This window comes from Danio rerio, chromosome 12 (assembly GCF_052040795.2).
Source record: "Danio rerio strain M-AB ecotype USA chromosome 12, GRCz13ab, whole genome shotgun sequence".
In the NCBI taxonomy this organism is placed as follows: domain Eukaryota; kingdom Metazoa; phylum Chordata; class Actinopteri; order Cypriniformes; family Danionidae; genus Danio; species Danio rerio.
The window spans coordinates 26,081,548-26,108,308 of NC_141032.1; the positions used below are offsets into that span (position 1 = coordinate 26,081,548).

The window sequence follows — 26,761 nt, forward strand, 5'->3', positions numbered from 1 at the left end:
TAGGAATTGTTCAAATTGGCAGCATGTGCAGGGCTGGTTTAGTAATGACGGACTCAAATATGTAACAATGATGTATGTGTTCCGAATAGCATTTGAGCCACCACTAATAATCTTAGTAGCTTATTGTATGTTATAGTTGATCCAAAGGCAATATTATTCACAAAAAAATTATTTTTAAGCCCAAAAAGAAATCAGTACCTTGATAATATTTTTCTAATATTTATTTAATTTAATTTTATGTTTCTTTTATATTTTTAATTTAATTTATTTTCTTATTAGTTTTTAATTAATTTAATTTAATTTTATATTATTTTATATTATATTATTTAATTTGAATTTTATTTTAACTTTTTTATTTAAATTTAGTTTAATATTTTATATTATAATTATATATTTATTTAATTTAATAAATTTTTATGTTTTATTTTCTATTATAATGTTCATTCATTCATTCATTCCTTTTCTTCTCGGCTTAGTCCCTTTATTAATCCGGGGTCGCCACAGCGGAATGAACCGCCAACTTATCCAACAAGCCTTCCAGCCGCAACTCATTTCTGGGAAACATCCACACACACATTCACACACACACTCACACACTACGGACAATTTAGACTACCCAATTCACCTGTACCGCATGTCTTTGGACTGTGGGGGAAACCGAAGCACCCGGAGGAAACCCACGCGAAGGCTGGGAGAACATGCAAACTCCACACAAAAATGCCAACTGAGCCAAGGTTCGAACCAGCGACCTTCTTGCTGTGAGGCGACAGCACTACCTACTGCGCCACTGCCTCGCCGCTACATTATAATATTTCAAATATTAATTTTTATGTGTTTTTTCATTAATTTTTTTTCTATTTTAATTTATTTAATTTATATTAAGTTATTTTATATTTTTCATTTAATTGTATATTATTTTATATTCTATTATATATATATATATATATATATATATATATATATATATATATATATATATATATATATATATATAATTTTATATATTATTTATTTAGATTTTTTATTTAGTTTTCATTAATTTTTACTTTTTATTTTTTATTTTGAACAGCCTTTTTTTACTTTTCTGTAAACACTGTGCACATCTAAAAACACATACAGCATTCTTCTCCACCTATTTACAAGGTGTGTTCTTGCTGTAGAGTTTTTAGTTATTAGCTGCTGTGGAATTTATAAAACTATATGTTCAACAAAGATTGTGAGAATCTGGCTTGGTGAACCACAAAGTTTAACAACAGTTTTGCAGGATCTTATTCTTTATTCTAAAATCAAGATCAATATTGTTTCTCCACCTTTCTCTTTAGTCATAACTGACCCTGGGCAGGTTATGTTTCTGAGTACCAAAAGGTGTTGCTGATGTAAAAATCTATTAAAATATTTGACATTCAAAAGTTGCCATTTAGTTTAAATTTATGATCTTTTTTCCCACTGAAGAGGAAGTTTTGAAAGGTACAGCGTGTTTTCATAGTACACTTCAACTCTTCATGAAAAGTTAAAGGAAATTTTGATTCCTCATTATACAACCTTTTTAAGGCTTTAACTTGGAGTGCATGTTTTCAGTTTAATGAGACGGATGTGTCATAATTATGAGTTGAGAACATTTCTGACTCACTCCAGAATATAAACACACACGTACACTTGAGCTCCTGACCACAGACTGACTTAGCACCATATTATGAACACACTGACATACCTTCTGCATGCAGTTAAACATGTATGCTCAGTGCTCACATGAGGATCCCAGATGTGCTGATCACTCAGGATATTCTTTGGCAGTGGGCCATAGAAACCTGGAGCATGCTGGGAAAAACACAGTCTGTTTCAAAGTTCTAATGAAGACATTGTCTACTAATGGGGGCCACGACTTATTGTTCTTGACTTATTTGCTTGCTCAAATGCATGCGTATTTGTGTAAGTGGGTCACATCAGTAAAGCGCATCCGTTTAGAGGTTGGAAGGGCTAATATCTTTGTTTTCCATCCGCTTGTTCCTGTTGCTGCCCTCGTGTCTTCATTTAGAGTCAGCAGAGCTTTTAGGTTGGTTTTTAAATGTGCATCGTCAGCTGTTTGGCTGCTTGCGTATTCAATCCGAGATGCTTTGAGGAGCTTTAAATCTGTGTAATTACATTTGTTAAAAACATTGGTGCCCACTTGATGGAATTTAACAACTCCAGACAGTTGTTAAACTATGTGTGGTTTGGAAATAGCTTTTGGTTTGTCGTTTAACATGGAATATGCAGAAACAGTTTTTCCTGGCTACAAAGTTTAGCCCTGCTTATGCTTGAGTTTGTTGTTTGCAAAATGTTAGTGATGCCAAAGAACTTGGTTAACCAAAAAACATGAGATCTTTTATTGGTATTAAGCAAAGATTGATCCTTTTTTATTATTAATAATAATATTCGATGCACCTGAGGTTAGGGGTTTTAAAACTGCTGCATCCCCCACCAGGGCGGCACCAGCACCTATTAGGGGGTCACGAGACATTGAGGCGTGCACTCGAGTAAATTATGATGATGATTATTATGCGTTCACTAGAGGGAATAATATGATTAATGTTAGCTCCACAGCTAATTTTCAGGCGCCTGTAGAGTTAATGCGTTCAAGTAAAATATAAACAACTAAAATAGACCAGGTGCTTTTTAAAACTAATGACGGCATGGCCGGAGTGGGACTCCTTTTCAGCCCTGGAGTTTCAAGCCTTAGTCCAGCCCACCTCAGTTCGCAACTGACTATAATAAAATAGCGTCATTTCCAGTTCAGTTTCTAATGACACTATCACGTCTTTTTCAAGGAAACAGCTACTTTAGAACTTAAAATGTTTTTTTACACTATTCTTTAAAACCTCAAAATACCCTTTCCTGCAATATCTGAATATATATTATGTGCAAAATTATTTATAGATATTTAGCCCTTTGTAAATGTGGTCACACAAAAAATAAAAATGTACACCTACATAAGTAACCTTATCAAAAAAAAGTTAAAAAGGTGAGGTTCGAACTCGGATCAGTGGCATCATATTGCAATGCACTGACCACTGGACCACAATAGAGCTATTATGCTGATGCTGCTTAGCAGGAGTAATATTCATTAGTATTAATTATTCTAATTCTTATTTAGAATTCTTATAAGCGGCATATATCTTATAATAAATAATTAATAATAAGAGTGAGGCTATGGTCAAATAATTAAATAAATTAAAAAGTGCGACTGCTGGGAGTGTAAGCAGCTGGGTACACTGGCCCTCACGGCGAAAAAACAGACTGGCCCTCCTGGAATTCTCCCGGTCCTCCCAATTAGCCAACCCGGGCCTGAATGACGGTAACTGAGCTGAATCCAATCAGCAGGATGCCAATCTGGATCTGTCACTAGAAGACTACTAACTACGTTTACATGGACATCTGTAGTCATTTGCCCTAATCTGAATAAGACGATAATATAATTATGTGAAGTGCTTTTTGAATGTTGCGTCACCAGGCTATTCACGTTTCCTGCAGTCTCATGTAATTTTGGGTGTTTCATCTTTAATTTCTGGACTTGAATTGCAGTTTGGCTGTTTAACATTCACTAATAAACATTTCAACTGGGCTATTTGACATGACTTTGACAGACTGGTGGAACAGTGTTGTTTTTATTGATACTGCACATCAAATGGAAAGAAAAAAAACTGCATTTCATGATGTGTGTGTGCTTGTGTGTGCGTGCATGTGCGGTCCTTTACTGACAGCCGCGTGTGTAGATCTTGTCACAAAATATGGCGAAAAGTGCTACATGATGGTAATAGTTAGATTGCGCTATTTACTTTAATAATGCCACTAATATATGCATATACTCCATGTCTTAATTCTATTTCTTTTTAATTCAATTATGACTTTCAATTATGTCAGATTAAGGCAGAAATTCTCAAACTTTTCAGCCCGGGACCCCCAAAATAACAATGCCAATGACTCTCGACCCCCACTATTTTCGAGAGTGGTTATCATACAAACGTTGCACACAACACTCACACAAACCAATAGGCCTATATAAACAGAAGCATATTGACAACACAAAAACAGTGCAACAGTCTAAGAACAATATCGTTTTTTATTTTTTATTATTATTTAATATTAACCTCACCTGATGAGACTGGTGGGCACAATATTTAAGTTACATTACAAGTCTTTTCTTGGTTTAATTTAAGAGACTACCACTTAAAGATCATGCTCCATGTTCAGTCATGGCCTGTATTTATTTAAAATGTACATGAGTGCTGTAAAGATGTCAAAGTTTAGCTAGTGGCGTAAAATCAATCTGGTGCAATTGATGCTATTGCTCTGTCGTTAATCTAAAAAAAAAAATGAAAGGCTGACGGCTTTTTGTTTAAATATTGCATTTTTCATGTAACTATTTTTATCTTTTGTAGGTTATGAATTAATAATGGTATTTTAAACGTTTATTCAAATGTATTAGATTTTTGGAAAAGTAATATGTGTATGATGTTTGTGCATGCATTATAATTTTGGCTCAAGGCAGGGGTGCCTGGGGGGCGCGAGTGAAATTGGACAAACGGGTAGAAACCCATGATCTAGCAATCTCTGCACGTCACAAGGACACACTTCAGAAAAATAGTAGATTTCTAGATACAAATAAATTGTTGTGGATGGATTACGCTCTCCAAAATGCAATTTTTCATATTTATTTCGTTGGATGGATCAGAAGCTGGGGATTTGATTTATTTGGGCTTGTCAGCCGTAAAGTATTGTACAAAACGTCCTAAGAGGAGTGACTGTCACAAAGCAAAAGAGGCTGTTTTTTTGCAGAGGTGATGGGTTCAGCCTGTGGTTGAGCGAGAGAAAGAGAGCGAAACAACATGATTTTTCAATTAAGCCTCCCCTCAGAATTTTCTTCGTAAGAGTGCAAAAAGCCAGATCTGGAGGGAGATCAAACCTCCACCCAAGTTAGTCCATGTGAAATTGCATATGTTTTATATAGAGTAACAGAGAACCACATCATCATGTATTAAACCTTTTCCTTTAACATAAAGCAAACTCTTATTTGCAGTTACAGTAATATGTAGTGTAATCACAACAGTGCCAAGCTCATGTTCAAGAGCTTACAGATCATGTTGTGTAATACAAAAATGTCTGTAAGACTTCACATTGTGCCTTGAAAACTGGTAACAATGAATTTTGGATTATGTTGGCACAACACAGTGAATAATTTGAAGTGATCTCTGTTGTCTTGGATTGCATTCTATTATTCGCACATTGTTATTGGCTAGTAATTTGTTATATAAATATTGCATTATTTAGAGCCATATAAAATCAGAATTTGTTTTCAAAATGTATTTTTCTGTACCGTTTTTAATTTAAATAATTGCAATTAAATTTTACAAACATTTTAGTAAAAATGACAAATGCTTAAATCTGTCTTAAAGCATTATAGCTTTATTGTTAATGCAGACACTTCTAACATGTTATCCAATGTTTGAATATGGATATAATTTTGAATATTCAGATCATACATTTGTATCTTGTGCCAAATAGTGCAGTTTAAATAAATAGAATTGTCAAGCAGACAAACTTGACCAACACCTTATTAAAAATGTATATTGGCTTATGTTGCATTCGCATGTTGCCATCCTTATTTTAAAAATTTACTGCATCCTGAAGGAGACCCAGCTGATCAGGAAAAAAATATTTAAAAAAAAATCAACACCACCGTCTACTGTAGTGCAGTCTTAATATTTAAACCAAATAGTACAATAAAAATTGACTATTTCGATTTGTGTCCATGTATGAGTAATGCAATGGAAAAATAATGTGAAACTATGGTGTATTGATATCATCCCGACCGCTACAATGTAGACTGTTTTAATGATTCACATTCTGTATATGTTCAGTTTTAATGTGGTAAATACACATTTACCTAAAGAAACATCCACTTCCTGTATTCCTTGTTTAAGAAAATATTTCTGTGTGACACGAGTGTTGTGTCTCCAGGTGCTCATGCATAAAGTTTTGCATATTTTCCAAGTTAAACTTTGTGTAAAAAATGAGTGCAAGTAAACGATGTTGTGTAAATATACATCTACTTCAGAGATGTCATGTCATGCCACGGTAACCTTTGGTTTGGCCCGCCATCCCATTTGAAATGAGAGGGAGAATGATGGGGAGATGGTTGGGGCGAATACAAATGTCACTTTAAATTTATGGTAAACTTTAGTTTCTTTGTTTTATTTGAGGAGCTACTAAAAAGCCAACTGCAATAAAATGTTTCAGTTAAATAAAAATAAAACAGACTTTTAAAATGTAAATACTGTCAGTTGACAAATGCACAAGACATCGGCGAGCAAGTCAAGGCAAAGGCAGGAGCAGTTTATCAGCATGAACTCCATTGTGTTATAAATGACATTGTTTATGTTTTTACTGTATAATGTGATCATAATAAAATGCTAAAAATAATACTGCATCATTAGTTCATATGTTTAAAGCATTGTTTACAGTTATTTTCAAATATTAGCGAATAAATTAGGAACTTGCTCATGACAAATTTAATGTCATATGGTTAATGTCAGTTAACTTCGACCCACAGCCCTCAGTCAAGTTTGGTTATTGGCCCTTTATAAGAAAAAGTCAGGGCACCCCTGTATTATAATTTACTCTGCAGTTTAAATGTCTCTTAAACAATAGTAAAAATGCTACTACGGCATTCTTTAATTATTTTTGTTGCATATGTTTTTCAATATGGGCATTAAAAATGGGCCACTTTTTTTTTTTTTTTTTTTTTTTTTTTTTAAAGCTTCATGAGGCCACTGTTTTTCTCCCAGCGTTGTATAAAAAAAAAATCAAGCATTAACTTTGGGCGATATATCTGTCAAACATAATGCTGTAGTGGAGATAAGTCTCTAGGTTTTGTTTGATGGATTAGTAGTAGAGATGGAATAATTGCCTCAGTAGAGACATGGAAGGAGGACTGGAGGATACACATCTCTGTTTCTAATGGTTAGCCTTTTAAAAACATTTACACTAAAAACCCAGGGAATCCACATTCAACTTGAATCCTTCAGTTTGTTTGATTTCTGCTTCACTACAATAATGTCCAACTCTGTGTAGTTTTTCATGTACCTGTTTTAAGTTAGCACTAATACGTTGCACACATTAACAGGATGGCCTTTTAGGCCTTCCAAATTGTAGTTGACTTTAGTAGTCTTCAGAAAAAAAGATTTTTTAGCCTTGTCTGTGGTCATTGGTCATTCATTAAATGCGAAATGCAGGAGAAAAAAAAAACATGAAAGGAGAGGAAGTTTATTACTCGTGGTTCTGTCTAAAATGTATTAATGTTACATTTTACTGTTAAATCGTTCAACATTTAAGGTGCAGTTATTATATTGTTTTAAATACATCATACTGGGGAGAGTTTTTTGTTAATAAACGTCAGGCTTTCTTGTTTACAGATCAGATCTGGTTATCTTTGGTACTGAGTTTTAAGTTCATTGCTGACACAGGAAGATGCAGATGTCCCAACGAATAAAGAGACTACATTGATCGTCTGTCTGGCCAGATGGACCAACTGGCATCATTCCATGTTATGTTCTCCTACCGTGACCCACTTGTTACCCTCATCAAAAGTTTTTCATCTTGATTCGTGCCTCAATCCACATTGCAGCCCTCTAATGAACTGTTATCTCCATTCATTCGAGTTCTTGATGAATTGGCCAGCTTTTCGTTATCTCTTTGTGCCCCTGGATTGGGGCTGCCGTTGTGGCTTTGGCAAGGTCTGATATTTGTGAGTAAATGCGTACTACCCAAAACAAGCTCTGTTCCAGATTTTCTTCTACCTTAACAGTCATAAACCGTCAACCTCTAACAAAAGCACTGTGGTAGGAAGGCTTCTCTGGTGTGAAACCACATCATGGTTCTGGGCACATTGTCCTGTCACGTGTTTTTCTTTTGGTTCACTGGGCTGTCCTGTCCTTCCCAGACCATCCCACTTGGCATTGCTTGTCTCTACAGTGACTTCTTCCCCAGTCTTTACGGGATGGATTGTCTCTGTCAGTTGTATATGGTTTGAAAGCTTCTAGATTTCACTCTTGTCTGGTGTTCATGTGCAAAGGGAGAGATGCTAAAGAGAGAGAGCATGTTGAGAGGTAAAATGCTTAACTTATCTTTCCTTTATCTTTGCCTCCGTGCTGTCACATTTTGCTTATCTAATCTTGATTTGAAGATGTTATGCAGATTTTCCACAAATCTGTATCTTCATCATTGTTTATTTGATCTGTATTTTAGCTTTTGCTTGGCATATGTGTCTGTGTTCATCTGAGTGGTCAGTTTAAAAGAGTCCAGTTGAAATCTTTGGCTTTTTTTTTTTTTTTTTTTGTTAAATATGTCATCAAGGTTTGAGTTATGCCTTAGAGCCTCATCTGGTTTTGCTTATTTTAATTAGCTATAAATAAGCATGTTTTTCCCCATTGATTTCTCTGTGTGTGTACAAAGAGTTTTGGAATATTATGGTGTGTTTGTCTCTTGGAGTTTAACTCTTAATTGTTCCCTCTCATATAAATATGCATCGTCAGCCAGACTTGCTTTGCCAAATGATGCATTTCTATTTTTTTTTTACTAGCAACACAGAGCTGCCTATTTAGGTTTTCTGCCAAAATACATAGTAGTTATTGTATTTTGAATTGTGTGAAGCTGACCTGTTTTTAGCAACGAGTATAAAGCAGAATATCCTGTTTATTTCATGGTGCTGATAAATGTTGGTGGCAGTTTATAAGTCAGTGAAACTTTATTTACTCAGTGTTTTGCTATTTCTGTTCTGTTTTTAAGGGGCTTTATGTAGAATCCAGAAATGTGTACTATTACTGACACCGTTGGCTGTAAAGAACTGCAGCCAGCAGTTGTGCTCATTAACACATGACATACAAAAGAAGCATGATTCAGGGCCCCAATACACAGCACTTGCAGCAAGCTCTATTCCATTTTTGTTTTAACATAAGCATCTATATGTTTATATCCATACTGCTGTGAGTGATTTGTTTATAATTTTTTTTTTAAATAAAATATACTGTTTGCTTTTTACTCCGCATAGATGCACACAGAAGAAATTATACTTCTGAGATACCATCATATAAAAAGCATTGGATAATGGTGATGCCAGTGTTTAATGTTGACATGAGGTCATTAAAATTTGACTTGACACTGCAAAATCTCTCTTTCAGCATTCTCTGGCCCTATCTTGAACATTGTTTGAGCATTGGTTTCATGTGTCACTGAAAGGAAGTGAAATGCTCTGGAGCTTGTGTAAACCTCACATCTTTTTAATTTATCCTGGCAAAAACAGTCCTTTAAATAAAAACCAGCAGGTTTTAATGGACAAAGGCTGTGGAAATAAGTGTCGTGCCTGCAGGTGTTGAGGAGCTTGTAAATAAAAATGAACATGTCAGCTTTCCAGTTTAAGGTCATAAGATTTCCAAAAAATGCAGTCTAAATGTATTCATATCAATACCAAATTATACGAAACATTAAATCCTTGAGATTTTTATTTTTATTTTTATTTTTTAAGACAAGTTCCAGGGTGCAAAACTGCCTAAAATAGTTAATGCTGCTATGGGAAATGCTTTTGGACCATTTCGATTTTTACAATGAGTGTGATTAATCATAGCAACTTCGCAATATTGAAAACAAGTTACTGGAACTTTTTACATTCGAAATGGGCAAATACAAAGAGAGACATCTATGTGCAAACTGAACTCTACTGATATATCTTGGATTTTGCCCAGCTGAATTAAGTTATTAGTGTAATGACATGTATATAATTCTATATTTACTGTACTTATCTGAATGAGGAAATGCTTTTTAGCTTTGTTGTTTGTAAACGTTAATGCCACTTAAAACCTTAAAAGACATGCAAAAAAGGTCAATTACAAATTTGTTCATCTCTTCAGGGTGTCAACAAAGGGTAGTTTTGTATTGTATTTCTTAGTTTAGCGGTCATGGATATATCTAAATGTGTTAATAAACACACATTCAAGATTTCAAGTATGATGTAAAATGTTGGATGAATGCCCTGGCTGTTGACTAATTCAGTCCAAAGTTAACTTTCTTCAAAGGTTACTTCAGAATTGTTTACTCGACTTCATTGCAGAAGCACATTATGGTGATACTTAGGAAAAGAAAATACAAATATTTGTAAACCTGCATGCGAAGAGGCACTAGGTGGAGCTCTGGACTTTGTCAGGTGAGGATCTTTGCTCTAATCTCGCTCTCTCTTTGTTATTATCTCTCACACACTCATTTGCTCCTCCTCTTTACCCCTCATTCTTACAGAAATGCAGTAATCTTAACCAGACATGATCTGTTTTATCTCACTCTGACACCTAGGCTATGTCTGCACACTGTCATCACTTTTACTCCAGAGATTTCTGTTTAGTTTACACAGCAGATTGGTTTTGTTTAGAGAGGAAACGGTTTGAACACCTTCCTTTCACAATGTGTTATGCATTTACTTTGATCTAAGAGGGAGCAGAGAGAAATAGTATTTTTTTTAAAGCAGTTAATTCCAGCTTAGTGTTTTAGACCTACAGGATGCTGTATATCACACAATTAATCAGCCAATATTCGGCCACTGTAAGCAAACCGCAGACTATCATCCTACTTTGTCAGTTTCAAAATCTACTTGCAGACAATTATTCATTTACAGAAATACTGTGTATTAAAAACAAAATAATAAATTACTGCCAAGTAAGAGTTGTATGTTGTATGGAAAATAGATAATGTCTGCATTTTTTATTAATTCTTATCATTATTATTTTTGTGTTATATTTAAGACTATTTTGATCAAATATTGCACCACAATACAGCCAAGTTTTATCTATTAAAAAATCTGCAAATTTAAGCTAACAAAACATTAATGGAAACACATTACAGAAAATTTAGGTTGAAGAATTTTATGTATTTAATGTAAATTTGATGCAAATGGAAATCATTTTTTGTGGTAGCTTATGCTGTGAGACGTATGATATAAATAAACATCCAGAATTAAAATGGCTCATTTTTTTTAAAAAGGTTAAGTAAAGATATTAACTTGGGCTAGTTGAATGTTGACTGCCTGTGCCTAACTGATATTACAAATTCCCAAAATGGCTGGCGAAAAAAAAAAAAAAAAAAAAAAAAAAAAAAGGTAATTTCAGTTGCAATGTCGGTTTGCAATTGTGCAATGTCGATTGAGGAATATCCAAACAGTTTTCTTCATTGCATACCAGTAAACACTTTTGTTCTTTGGCTCTTCGCTTCATTTCCATTTGCATACGATTGCCACATTAAAAACAAAAAACACTTTTGTTCTTTGTGATTCACTATATTGCCAAAAGTTATGGAACATCTACCTTTACATGCACATGAACTTTAATGGCATCCCATTCTTAATCTATAGGATCTGGAGTTAGCCAACCCCTTGCAGCTATAAGAGCTTTAGGTCTTTTGGGACGTCTTTCCACAAGGTTTAGGACAGGGGTGTCCAAAGTCGGTCCTGGAGGGCCGGTGTCCTGCAGATTTTAGCTCATCCTTGCAGGTATGTTGAGGCAAGTTGGTTTCTACAAAGCCTAGTAAGAGCTTGATTAGCTAGCCCAGGTGTGTCTGATTGGGGTTGGAACTGAACTTTGCAGGACACCGGCCCTCCAGGACCGAGTTTGGACATACCTGGTTAAGGAGCATTGTCACTAGTACATTTTTTTAAGTCAGATACTGATTTTGGATGAGATAGAATGGCTCGCGAAGCCAGTAACAAACGGTCACCACGAAATTAAAATTTTGAAACTGTGCAAAATCTTCTGGTATGCTGAAGCATTAAGAGTTTCTTTCACTAGATCCCCTGAAAAACAACCCCAAACTATAATCCCTTTCCACCTAAATGAACAGTTGACACAATACCGTCAAGCAAGAAGTGATCTCCTGTCAATTGCCAAACCCAGACTGACAGCAGCATGTTTCATCACTCCAGAGAACAGTAAATGTACAGTATTGTAGTTCCTCTGTCATGGAAGCCCTGTCCATGAAGCTCTTTATGTGGTGTTCTTGAACTAATCTGAAGGTCACATGCAGTTTGGAGCTCTGTAGCTATTGACTTTGCAGAAAGTTGAGTTGGTGACTTCTTCAAACTGTGTGCCTCAGCATACGCTGACTCCTCTGCCTAAGATGTCCTACCATTTAGACTGAGTTTTAATTTTTCCCAAGGCCCTCCACTTTGTTAAAATACAGCACATTCTTACTGGCAACTCATTACAAATTGACATTTACCCAGGACCCCTTCTTGTCACTCTTCTTGTCACATCATTATGATGGGCAGGGTCCTCCATTGCTTTAAATTGAACTTTAATTGTAAAATAAATAAAAAAATTGTCTATATGCTGGTGTGAAGGGCATCAGCAATTATGTCATTATGATTAAACGACATATTGGGTAATACTTTTGCCATTATTGGGGTATGAGATTTTCTTAAGTAAACAGTCAGAATTATTTTACTTGCATTACCTTCAAACACATTTATGGGTACATAATCCACTTTCTAGTACTTAACCCAACCATTTGTTAATATAAACACAGGATGTAGCAGCCAGGTACAACTAGTTGCAGTTTATTGACAATAAATAAATATTAAAAAAAGTCTTCTGTGGCAGCGCAAGATATTTCTGACAGAAATTGACGTGTTAGCAGTCTCCATTCGCTGAACAGCTTTGTTGTCTGTGATATTTTAAAATATTGATGCTGAAAAAGCATCTTACGTCAGCAGGCGGTGTCTGAAACATTATACAACATCAAGCTGATCTAGGGGCTATTTCATAAAAGTGGTTAAGAAAAGCGGGGATTAAAGTCAAAAGCCTGACTTCAATGAGCCGTGCTAAATGTCCACGCTAAATTGGTTCCATAACAGCAAATTGAAGATCAATTGATCCATCTAGTCTGAGTTCAGTTTAAATAATCTAGATAACTGCTCATGCATGTTTCTGTCGTGATACCGTAAAAGTCGAGCATAGATGCATCAATTATGTTGTGTGTGCTACCATGGCAACTTCGAGAACTGAAAGAGCTCTGAAATGAGACATAGCTGTCCATAGCGAGTGAGCCGCGAAACTGCAGATTGTTCAATAGGCTACATTTGTAGCAATATATTTTTGAATATAGGCTATTATTTAGGCCTATTAACATGAAATTAAATATTTGTTATCATACATAGTAATTGTGCTTGACCGCGCGCATGTGCGTGATGTAGAGAGAATTTGCGCTTGCAGTCAATTGTTGCTTGCAAGGAAAAGTTTTAATGTATTGCAGGCTCACTGTAACATGCAAAATGTTCTAAATGTAAGCACATAGGTTTAAAATAAACAAAGAGCCGTGAACACAAGCGGTGGGATTTTTAATTTGCTTCCCGAATCTGCTGCAAATTGTTGCTTTCCCTTTGCCACTTGTTTCCCGCGGCCCGTGGGAAAATATCTTTACATTAAAGTGAGGCTGCTGCTAAGCACGGATCATCTCCTGATTATTCCCCTCATTTTATAGCTTTAAAGTCATTATTTAAGAAATGCATGTTCTTTATATTAGTCAGTGTCTTTCTTACCCCCGTGCTCGTGTGGGTTTCCTCCAGGTGCTCCGGTTACCCTCAAATCCAAAGATATGCGGTGAATTGAAGCTAAATTGGCCGTAACGTTTTTTTGTTTTTTTTTTGGCTATTAAGTGACTATAAAGTTTTAAACATTATTAAGAGTTAAAGTGAATTAAAATGACATCAAATTATGGCAGGTGAATGTTAATGTTACTTTGATTAAGCTTGAACTTAAGACTTAGCCTGAGAGTTAGCCTGCCCCGGACCAGGCTAGTTTCCCAGCATAAGTTGCCAGATTAACTGAGTTTGAACTATCGTAAATGTGATTTATGAAACCGAATCCGCCATTAATAAACCTGATTTAACAAAATAAGCATGACTTTTTCTGTAAGCGTGATTTATGGAATAGCCCCCTGGTCTGGAGCGCAGCTCGTCTGTGTTGGGCAATTGAATTTGTCTGATTTAAGTATTTTCATGAATAGTATTTTATAGTTTGTAGTATTTTTCTAATTAGGAATTCATATTGTGTGTAGATAATGCCTTCACTTATAAAGACTGTCAAGACAGATTCATTTATCTTATCATTTATGATAAATGATCATTTGATCATTGATCATTTATTTTAATTAAACGATGTTATAAAAATAATGCCTACCTGTGCTGCATGTCACTTTTCTGCTCTCAGTAATCTAAATGTGTGAATAAATGTGCAAGAAATATATACATACTAACTATCATTTTAATGTGATCAATAGATTTTTCGTTGTTGTTTTTTTTCTCCATCTAAACACATTTAACTCTGTCATAACTGCAATATTTACACTCCTCTATAAATTGTATAGCATATGTGACTGTATGGGCTGCTTTTCTCTGTACTCAAGTGGGTAGGTTTAGGGTGTGCAGTAGGTGCTCAAATATGGCTGAAAGTATGCATTCATTTTACAAATACATGTGAATGTTTAATGGCACTCATGATGAAATTACCAACCAAAACCATCTGAGAATTTTGCACATTGTTAAAAAAAATAAAATAAAAAATTCATAAATAAACTAAGGCTGCCACCTGTGCAATCTTACAATAACACACTTGAAGGCACTAAGGCAGTTCACATACACTACCTGATAAAAGTCTTGCCCCTATCCTAGTTTTAGGAATAGCAAATAATAACTTGACTTCTAGTTGATCATTTGGTATCAGAAGGGGCTTATATGAAAGGCAAAGGCCCCTAGATTACACTAATTTTACCAAAATAAAATATAATCATGTCTTGGTTTTTAATTATACTTCTAAGGACAATAAGGTCTGACTTTGCTTAGCCAAAAGTCTTGTCACTTAACAGAAATTATGTACAGTATAGAATATAAAGTCATTGTGCAGTGGAAAAAGAATTCATATTGTGTATATCTCCCATGAGTTTGGAGGACTGCATTCATACATCTCTGCAACTACTCAAATAAATTTTTAATATAGTCATCTGGAATGGCAAAGGAAGCATTCTTGCAGGACTCCCAGAGTTCATCAAGATTCTTAGGATTCATCATCAATGCCTCCTCCTTCATCTTACACCAAACATGCTCAATAATGTTTATAACTGGTGACTGGGCTGGCCAATCTTGGAGCACCTTGACCTTCTTTGCCTTCAGGAGCTTTGATGTAGAGGCTGAATTATGAGGAGCGCTATCCTGTTGAAATATTTGCCCTTTTCTGTGGTTTGTAATGTAATGGGCAGCACAGATGTCTTGATACCTCAGACTGTTGATGTTGCCATCCACTCTGCATATCTCTTGCATGCTCCATACTGAATGTAACACCAAACCATGATTTTTCCTTCACCAAATTTAACTAATTTCTATGAGAATCTTAAGTAGGTCTTCTGCAGAATTTGTGATGATTGGGATGCAGTTCAACAGATGATTCATCTAAAATATCTACCTTCAGCCACTTTCCAAATTATCAATTAGAAGTCAAGTTATTACTTGTTGCTCTTACAACTGGGATCAACGACAAGACTTTTGTCAGGTAGTGTATGTGCTTGATCTTTATAAACCTATATGGTCATGAAAGTGATTCGAACACCTGATTTCAGTTATTCAAACTGTAAAAAAAAAATTAAACACAGGAGACACTTTTGAGATGCCTTTTTTCACTTCAACTTTTCACTATCAGATTGATATGCTTATAATATCATTCATTCTGCATGTTGTATCTGTGATCTTTTTAAGTTAGTTTGTGTTAGTAAGCTTCTCTATTTTATTCCATTGGCATGTTACTGTGATCTGAATTCATGCTTCAGCTCACCCACACATCACGTCAGTGTGTCAGACTTCACTTTGTCCTTGTGCATTCATACACGGTATCACTTTTCCACTACTCTCCTCCTTGTCAGTCTGTGAGGCCTACATGCTATGGTGGGAAAGCACCGTGCTATATTTGAATACCTCTGATGTCTGTCTTCACATGGAGCTTTAGTTGCCTTACAGTACTGAGAGGGGGTGCACTGACAGTGGGGGGGAGAGTGTGTGCACTCATTTATGTGTGTGTGTGTGTGCCACATGGCCCTCGCTTTCCTCCCCTCTTCCCGTTGCTTGTTCGCTCCCTGACCTTCTCTAAAGCGATACATCTTTTCTGAAGAGCAGCAAATGAATCTGTCCTGAGTTTTACTCTGCATTTAACCCTTTCATGATTGAATATACTTCACTTTTTTCCATGCAGTGAGGCTTCTGAAACGAGTGGTACTTCTACAGTAAGTTAAATGGGTGCATTATATATCTTTTTTTCATTCTATGTTTAACTCTGTATGTGTTCTGTTGAACGCTTTGATAGAATGGTGAACCGTGTAAAGCATGTATTTTTAAATTAGTTGTTTATAAGTTATAATGAACTCAGAATCCCACTGAATTACATTTCTCTCTACTGGAAGTAAACTGGGTTATGATCAGGGACCGAGCATGCTGAGAGTGTATTATCTATTAATACTGAGTGGTCTTTGATATGAGACAGACACAGAAGGACAGTGACCGAGTGTATGTACAGAACTTGTTGCCTCCTGTTTCGACAAATTTCTAAAAGTCTTCTTAAAGACTCAATTCTGCTATTTTAGTCATGATTTTAGTTTAAGTCATTTGTATTTGATGTACTGATGTCTGTTTTTTTTTTAAATAAAATAGATGGTCACACTTTATTTTGATGGTCTGTGTGTTGAATTTAAGTTACATTGCATCTACATGCAAAATAATTCTCATTCGATTATAAGTAGAAGTGTTGGGTTGGGGTTAGTGTAAGTTGACATGTACTTGCAAAGTTTCTTATAGTCAGTTAAATGTCTGTTCAACAGCAGTATCAACAGATATTATAGCAGACCGTCTACTAATATTCAAATGGACCATCAAAATAAAGTGTTACCAAATAGATTAACCTCAGTTGCTCTTTGCTTGGCTTACTCCATTGGGTGTAGGTGGTCATCTCATGTAATTGAGCAGTATAATTTGAATTTAAGAATGCAATTTAAAGTAAGAAAGTACCGGTATGGCTTGACATTCTGTCTATTAAAACCTTTTATGTTACATTGTGTGTGCAATTTGGCACATTTGTAAAACGAGTTAAAATAATGGGTGGAAGAATACTTTATTTATTTATTTTTTGTGGCATTGGTACAGAAAAATGTGGTTTCTTGTCACAAAGAAACTGTTTAAACCTCACTTGGATGATAAAAGATCATTTAACAAAGCCCATGACCTTGGGTTTCAAATGCAGCCGTAGTGTTTTTCTGACCACTTTCTGTCGTTGAGGTGTGCATCCTTTAATGGTGTGTGCGGGCAGTAAGCCTAAATAACGAAGCCTCATGCTCTACAGCTGTCCTGTGACCCCACCTGCTCTCTCTCCATCACTTCTCAGACTGAAATAGACCATCACAAATGGCAGATGCACATTACAAACAATATTTTCTGTTCAACATGAGGTCAGAGGAGGAAATTAGGCTTTCAAGCCTGTTACCCATATGCAGCCAGATGTGATTAGCATGGAAAACACATTCTGTATGGCAGGATAAGCTTTTAAGCTATGTAAATATTTTAACTCCATTTCCACACTGCAATATCATTTTCCATTGGTTGAGTATTTGTGTCTGTAGTCCTTAATAGTGTGACAGGCTTATGTGTTAGCTGTAAATTAACCATCCGTATGCTAAATATACTCAGTCTAGCTTTAGCTAAGCTTAAGTGGCTAACAATGACTTATTATCTGGCTTAAGGATGATTTTTCGGTGCCTTCCTGTCATCGTGTAGCAAAATTCATATGTGTCACAACAGGGGGTTTAGCTCAGAGCAGTACTGAAAGGAGTGTCAAACTCTAAACACTAAAAATATCTGAACGCTTTCTTTTCAAACGAGATTAATACGAAAGGAGAATGTAGGACTCCTAGATGCTTTTTAGAAAGTTTATCTATTTTTAACATGACACTTTTAGCTTGTTTATTCTGTGAGACTCTGAACAGCAGCCTTTGAGGTCTGTAAGACTTGTTTTAAAAATAAGCCTTTTATACCCAAAGGCTGTATTTATTTGATCACTAAAACAGTAATATTTAAAAACACCTTTGCAATTTGGAAGAACTGATTTTTCAGCAACCATGACTCCCGCCCCATAATACTTTCTAATCGTAAATGAATCTCACTTCAAACAGGTGAGATTCATTGGTGTCCGTTCACGCTACAAAAATCACAGTGAGAACTGTGAGTGCACAAGGGTGAAATGACATTATGTGCATTAAACACTTGTTACATCATTTACATGTTTACTCATTTATACAAGGAAAATTTCGTAATATATACATTAAATTCGAAAAGATGAGATCAAGCATAGCTGCCTGCTTAGGCATGGGACGATATAAGATTCTAAATGTATGTAAACCTTGGATAAAAATATCACTAGGGATGCTCCGATCAGAATTTTAGCAGCCGTACACTGTAAAAAAAAGAATACAAAATTTCTTGCTACCTTAAATTCGGGAGCACCCGATGGAAACCCATGCAAACAAAGGGAGAACATGCAAACTCCACTCAGAAATGCTAACTGACCCAGCCGATGCTCAAACCAGCGACCTTCTTGTTGTGAGGTGACAGCGCTACCCAATGCGCCACCCAGAAAAAATTTGGAGTGCATATTTGATGCATAAGAAGTTAAAATGCACACCTATAAATCCATTACTTCTTTACTAAAAGAAAATAGGCCAATAAAGCACTGTTTATTGTACAATAAGTATATTACAAAAAGTTAAATTAAGTAAAAAAGAAAAGTGTGCGTTTTTTTTTTTTTTCCTCTAATATATCCAGCCAGGACTTGCAACACTGTCTAAAACACAGAACTTGCAGTTGTCATATGTAAAAAGACGTAAATACAAGCAAGGCCATTAAATTGTAAACTCATAACCAAACACTTGTGACATATTCAAGATAAGCGAGTCCCAAGTGAATCATAAAATGTGTTTATCGGCTGACACTGATCTTCGGCCGATCGATCAGAGCATCCGTAAATCCCTCACAGTTTTGTTATTATTGCTCTAAAGTAAAATATTTTTTTTAACTGTTTGGGTAAAAAACGAAAACTTTTTTCCCCTTTGAACACAATATATATATATTTTTTTTTAGAAACTTGTGCAGTAAACATGTCATGCTAAATAATTAAAATAAATCATTGACTTCTGCTGTTGTCTTTAGTTTCAAAAATACAGATTTGTTTTTACAATTCAAAATGGCATTTTTGGTTATCTTTTCTGCTGGATATCTTGTCGTCCAAAAAAAAAAAAAAAATAAAAAAAAAAACTAAAAACAAACAAACAAAAAAAAAACATAAATCAAGAAATTCTTACTATAGGAATGATATATAGCAGAAAAAATGTTGGCGGTTATAACACCTTGAATTTTCCAAACCGTGGTAAACCTTAAAATATTATCATCTCCATCTGCTTCACAAAATTTTACTTTTTACTTTTCCTTATAGCCCATTTTCTAAAAAAGGAGTCCCAAATGAAGTTTATATGAATTTAAAAATAATGGGAACTGTAATTGTTATGATCTCACTAGGAAACATTGTGGCCAATCAAATGCATATGATACTTTGTAGATTGTCAAAGCTGATTTTTTTTCCGGTTGGCCTGATTTTTACTAAGATTTAACACCCACTAGACTTGCATAATAATTAGGAAACAATGGAGTTTGAGGCTCATGGTATGTCATTTCTTTGTGTTGAACTGGACCTAGGTACTGTACTGTATATCCAGATTTTCTTTATTAATGAGCACTATGGTACCTAAATGAAATTAATATAAAAAAATTTAATTAAATTAATTTTGTCGACCATAAAAAACAAAACAATGCAAATATTAATGGATGATTAACCACCAGGATCTCATTATTTCTATCTGCATGACGTTCTCCCGAAAAAAGTGTCTTATTCAACACAATCTGTCAATCTGTGTGAGCCTTTGCCACCCTGGCCTTTATGCAGCTTCATTACTGCCTGTATTTGATGAAGCAGAATAAAATCTGAGACCATAACACAGAGAAATAAACCAACGACCCAAAGCTGAGTTCTGCTGCATTTAGCCAGTAAGACTTCTGCAGTGCTTGATATGGGATCAAAGTCCCGAGATTGAGAGGTGACTGTAAACACTCATGGAGTCTGGTTTCAACCACTTAATGGTCACCTGATTAGGGTCAGGACTGCACAGCAGGACAAGGTCAGAAAACTGTCCACTCATTCCACATCACATTTACCTAAAATTACCACACACACACACACACACACACACACACACACACACACACACACACAACCTAAAAAGGAAATGTGTTTTGTGACTGGCTCTGGGTCACAGCTTCTTTCTATTCTCTTGTCTGACTGGCTGGGCTGTGTTGATGATGTGGCTGCACCTTTATGTTGTAAGCAAAAGGAAGTTGTGTGTATGTATGTGTGCATAACCTTGCCACCAGTGACAAGTCACCTTCTAAAGAGGCCAACCATTTTAGTCATGGCATTTACAGCCAATTTACACAAAACATATACAAGTTTAAATGTGCTGAATGTAAGTTTTAACTCTTCTAAAGCATAAAAATACTATAATATGTTTGCAGATATTTAAGAAACATGCCAAGTGAACATACTTCTTTATCTGAAAAACATTGCTGAACTCAGATATTCTGCCTTGAAAATGTGTTTTCCTGCCGGAACGCTGTATTTGCTTTGGTGATTTTTAACCTGCCCTATCTCAGTTCAGCCAATTATATTTCAGGACTCAGGGTTGGCTTGGTGGAAAACCGCATATTCCATTCCATTCATTCATTCAGAAAGTGAGACAGATTCAGTTCTACATGAGGTATTTAATTAACAAATAATATAATTATTATTCTGGTGTGCGATCTGCTTAAACGCGATCACCAGCTGGCTTCCATTACATAAGGGCAAATATGACCAAAACATCATTTACTCATTTTACTCATACTCCTTTTATTACTTATAATGTCCAAGACATCGATATTATTATTAAATGCTACTTTTTTGCCTTTATTAGCTTTTTTCTCGCCTGTTTACTGGGTTAAAAAATCTTACATAATTCCATCTCCACCTGCTGGTGAAAACTGGAGCAGCTGACGATCTTCAATCTGCAATCTATTGCTTTTCCTGCAGTTCCCGGATGTAATGTTGAATTTTAACGGTCGAATTTGATCCACTGAATTTATGGAAGCGAATATTTGAACTGAAATTAAATTAACTGAAAAATGCCTTTTGAATATTATACATCGTATTTTTAAAGGGTATTGAATATTTTGTAAGTGAAATCTGGAAATTGAATATGAATTATTGAATTTTTAAGTATGAAAACGTGTTTGAAATATTTTTCGTTGAAATATTCACAGCTTAAATAAACAGATATGTTAAATTTCACGACCTAAAAATACAAACCCTGGAATTCAAGTCATTAAAATGCAAGAACTTGTTAATACGGTGTATTATTTTTTTCAGTTTGTGCTATTCAACAAGCTTTTTAATTCAAGACTTTTGGCATTGATTTTGTTCCATACCAATCTCAACCAAAACATGAAGAGAGAGTGGTACATAGTGTATTGTAGCTCCTCCCCTTTTTTATAAAACAGCCAATAGTGTTTAGCTTTATCACTGGTCTGCCAGTGAGAAAGTTGAGCTCAAGCACATCAAATGTGAAACGTCTTGAAGGGGGCGGGACATGTCAAATACTAGAGAGCATTTGATTGATCATGATTTGATGAGAAGCTAAAGTATGAGGTTACATGAAAAAAAAAAAAAAGTTAATCCATTTAGGCCGAAGTGACAAACTACAAGACTTACATGTTTATATTGGTTGTATATCTTCCAAAAGGCAAACTTTGTCACTGTTATGGAGCACACTAGTTTATAGATATTCTAAATATCAAGAATACTGATACTTGTATCTAAATTCATGGGACTTTTAAACTGTCAAAATTTGCATCTGTATTCTTCCTCTTGTGTACTTTGAGTGTTGGCACTGAGGTCCTCTGTATTTGACCAAAGTTCACTCTAAAATGTCTGGCCCCACCACTGATTACAGAGGGGACATGAATCATTGATTATAATGTGGCTTTGGATGTAATTCACATTCCACTTAATGATTCAGGTTCCCCAACATTAATATAAATGGAATCATGATGTGCCTGAAGATCAGACCTTAATCTATTCACATACCCGCTGCACTGAATGTAGACCTTCAACGTTAACTTTAGCATCGCTCCTTTTTTGCTCATTACAGCAATCTGAAAAGGCTTCCATCAAATGAGCTCCTCTGGATCTGCAGACTGTGGTAAAGTTATTCTACTTAAACTCTGAATGGAGCAGGGAAAAATGTTATATTTTTATTTCTGAGGGACTGCACTGCTGAAAACCTGACTCTAATCACTGAAAAAAAAGTTAAATTTATGGTTCCCAGAATTGAACATACAATTTAAAATACAAGTGATTCTTAAGTTTCACACTGCAGAAAAAAAAAAAAAAAAAAAAGGCAGATATCTAAATTGACGCAGTTCATTTTAGACATTACAGTTTGATAGATGAGATGCTCAAGCTAAGATTCAACAGACTAGTCTGTAGCCAAGTCTCTTATTGTTTTGATTTATGGGATTTTCTGCTGCATAAGAAATATTTCTCAGACTTCCATGCATTTTTTTTAAACTCTGGATTTAAGCTTAGTCTTGTAGCATGTGCTTCTGGCTTAATTTGTCTCATAATTTGTCTTTATTTCTGTTTGCTTGACTTTATTGTAACCATTTACCACTTTAATCTTTATTTACTACTGTAGCGTGCAGATGGTATTCAACCTAACCCAAGGGTTTGTGCTGTAAATACTGAGCACATGTGCATGAGACTGTGTCATTAGATGGTGTGTTTTAGATCAAGAGATGATGTCATATTTGTGCTATTTGTCATTCGAGAAAGCAAACCAGCCTCTGAGGAACTAGTAGATTACATTATGTGTAATGACAGGACAGAGCACACATGCTCTCCTCACGTCTCACACAGTGATGTCATCCCTTTAGTTAGATCCCGGCAGGGTCTCAAGTGCTGATTATTTTAGATATTAGTTCAGCCTCTGGAATGTCTTTGATTTTCTTATTATGGTGTGTGTGGTCATGATCTCCACCAGATACTGATGCTCTGTATCTTCAATTGACTCTATAATTGTGTCTAGAACAACAGCAACTGGTGTCTCTGGCCACTTGAGACAATCGCTAACACATTCTTGTTATTTTTTTCCAAAGGGTTTCAGGCTATATGACAACAGTGCAGCCAAAAATAAACAGCTTTTGTCTTGCATAAAAAAAGTTTCACAATTACACAACAATCTCTTTTAAACAATTCGCACACTGTGAATAATGTTGTGTTACGTATGGAAGGCCTGTATTTGCTGCTGCCATCTTGTTAGTGAACCGTATCTGTAAGAGACAACATGCTGCATTAGGAAACACTTTAGCAACAATACTGCCATGTAATCTATTGCTGTGTAGGTTTATTTACCCTTGTCCTTAATCTACGCCAGTGGCATGTGGTGAGGTTTGTGGCTGGTGAGGCACAACACTTTCAGGGTCAGATTTACAAATATATGCAACCAGATTGCAGGTGTGGATGATGACCGGTGAGGCACTGCCTCCCCTGACCACACATACAGTAGGTCCATGCACATGACATCATCATTGACATGGACATGACAAAGGCTGTGTTTTTTAAAAACGTACAATTTGAAACCCATTTTCAAATGTATGTGTTTTTAGTTCCCAACATGACTTCATGTAAACAAACAAGCCATCGTATAAAAAGATTCCTGTTTTTTTTTTTTTTTTTTTTGGATGAAAACTTTATGTAAAATGCCGATGTTGGCCACAAGATTTCTGTTTACTCCGCATTTAATGATGTTAATTTGGTTCCAAACCTTTAAGTTTTGGGTTTGCTGTTGAACAAAAATAGAATATATTTTGAAGAATACTGGAAAGCTATAACCATTAGCATATATATAAAACAGCGTTTCCATTCAATGAGTCAACGACAACAAAATTGTTACTGTACCTTGACAGATCTGGTCAATAATATTATAATAACACTGATACTGAAAATCGGCTGTACGGTGGCGCAGTGTGTTGTTCGATCGCCTCACAGCAAGAAGGTTGCTGGTTCGAGCCTCAGCTGGGTCAGTTGGTGTTTCTGTGTGGAGGTTGTATCTTCACCCTGTGTTCCCGTGGGTTTCCTCTTGGTGCTCCAGTTTCCCCCACAGTCCAAAGACATGCACTATAGGTGAATTGAGTAAGCTAAATTGTCTATAGTGTATGTGTGTGAACGAGTGTGGGGAATGAACGAATGAATGAATGAATGAATGATACTGAAATGGTTATGGCATTTTAGAATGATCAAAACAACATTTCAGATGTTTTACAATTTGAGCCTGCCGCCGGTTTTTCCATTCCCACACGTTTTTACCACCACATGATCTTTTATAACAAAATCACATAACTTTTTATTTATTTGCTTACGGTAAAAGTGTTTTATCGAATAAAGCGTTTATCTTACTCGTGTGCATACATTTTTAAGCCCATTTTCAAGACTTATGCTCATCTTGGCGTTTCCATCAACCTTTTTTATGCGCATAACCAAAATGCGCATAAAAATAGGTGGATGGAAACAGCTAGTGTTTTCTATAGGGGGAAAATATTCCATAAGTCATCTGCTGCTGGTTTCCATTTTTCATTATATATTTTGTGCTTTCAGGAAAAAAAAAAAACTTAGCAAGCAGTAAATTATGACAATTGTCATTCTTTTGGGTGAACTATTCTTTTCAGTTAGAGATAGGGTTAGGGTGTCGGTGCGCGCGTGTATGAGAATGAGAAGGATAAGTATTGCAGTGGAAACATTGCAGTCAGGATAATGAGCTAGAAATAGTGCAGGGCAAATGCCATTCTGCATGTATGCAAGTGCTTAAATGCCCTGCAGCTACCATGGTTTACTTCTAGGTTGCTGTCTAGTCTCTCTTCATTGCACAATAGCTTGTTTTTCCTTCCCTAATGTCGCGTCATCTTTATAGTGCCTCCTTGTATCATTTCTTCTATATGTGCAATACATATTTTTTCTCATTGTCCATTTTATAATAATCGGCATTCAAGCAGGAGCAGAATATGGTCATCTGTTTAGAGGACGGAACACAGTTGTTTTCATATATTTAACTTCTTAATTGCTTGGTCATAACCTTCTGCTTTTCTGACTGAATAAGATTGCTGCTTTTTATAGGAAAATAAAACCTTACTACAGCTAAATTAAAATTGATGAATTTCACAAAGAAACTGAACTGACCCTGAATTTCTAACTTAAGCGGAATAAATGCATCCTAGATGCATACTTTTTCAGGATTGCATGTGTTATTTGCAGTTTGCAAAATTAATGACATTTTATTAAGCAAAATATTAAACATTAAACAGTTGTTTTCAATATAAATTCATACATTCATTTTCCTTCGGCTTAGTCCTTTTATTCATCAGGGGTTGCCACAGTGGAATGAACCGCCAGCATGTCCAGCCTATGTTTTACACAGCAGATGCCCTTCCAGCTGCAACCCAGGTCTCGGGAGAAATGCCAACTGACCAAACTGGCACTCGAAACGGTGAACTTCTTGCTGTAAGGCAGCAGTGCTAACCACTGAGCCATCTTGTCGCCCAACATAAATGTCAACATAAATTACTTAATTTTTTTCAGTTGAGTAAAATGTAATTTTAAAGATCTTGTGACTTTGAAGATTGGAGTAATGCTGAATTCATCTTTGCCTTAACCTCTAAGGGTGCTTTCACACTTGGTTCAATTGCCTGGACTGTACCCAAGTTCGATTGTCCCCCCCCCTTGCCACCTTCTCGGCTGATTTGTGTTCACACTGTCTATTTTCCTTCTGAACCCTTGTATCATCGAGCTGCTGTTTTGTTTATAGCTGTTGCTAGGTGACAGTCACAAAAGTAAAGCGCCAAAATGGAAAGGTGTCCGCACATTGCAATCGTTCTGCTTTTTTTTAGGTTTTGAACATACAGAAAGTGACTTGCGTCCATCTGCTGCAAAAATATTATAGACGTTCAGAACATCACACAGTGTCTGCTGAAGCTGTTTTTTTAGGAGACGAGCAGACATTATTACTGTGTTTCCCCTGGCTCAGTCCTGCTTGTCAGTACAATACATGACACACACGCTAATGAACGTTATGAAAACGATAGTTTGTTGTACAGTTGGCAGTTCCCTTCCATTATGTGGTATGATTGCATTCATGCCAGAAGTGGATCGGACCAGAGTTCGTCTAAACCGTACCCCAGATCACCTCTTCCAGGCGGACTAAGGTATGGTTCACTGTTGCGCACCTGAGTTCATAACACACGTTCACATTAGCTAAACGTACCATTCTCTGACCTCAAACGAAGTGCGGACCTAAAGTGCTTGTGTGAAAGCACCCTAAAAGTAAAGTGCTATTTTGGGGTTTCCGCCTGGATTTTGCCTACCCAAATTCAAAAGCTTCCCAACTCCACATACAGAGGTGAAAAGGCAAATGTTTGGTATCATCTTAAAGAAAACCCTTTGAATTTTCATAAAACACTTTTGGAAGT

General features: G+C 35.8%; 1 protein-coding gene across 26 annotated transcripts in view; it reads left to right on the forward strand.

Annotated features, from left to right (window-relative positions):
- Window positions 1-26,761, forward strand: part of svila (supervillin a) — a 121,972-nt gene that overhangs the window by 10,204 nt on the left and 85,007 nt on the right. Inside the window, 1 exon segment of one of the 26 annotated variants that reach the window (NM_001442856.1) lies at window positions 8,024-8,144. The exons of the other annotated variants lie outside the window; for them this stretch is intronic. The gene's annotated coding sequence lies outside the window, so the exon portion shown is untranslated. 26 annotated transcript variants of the gene reach the window in all.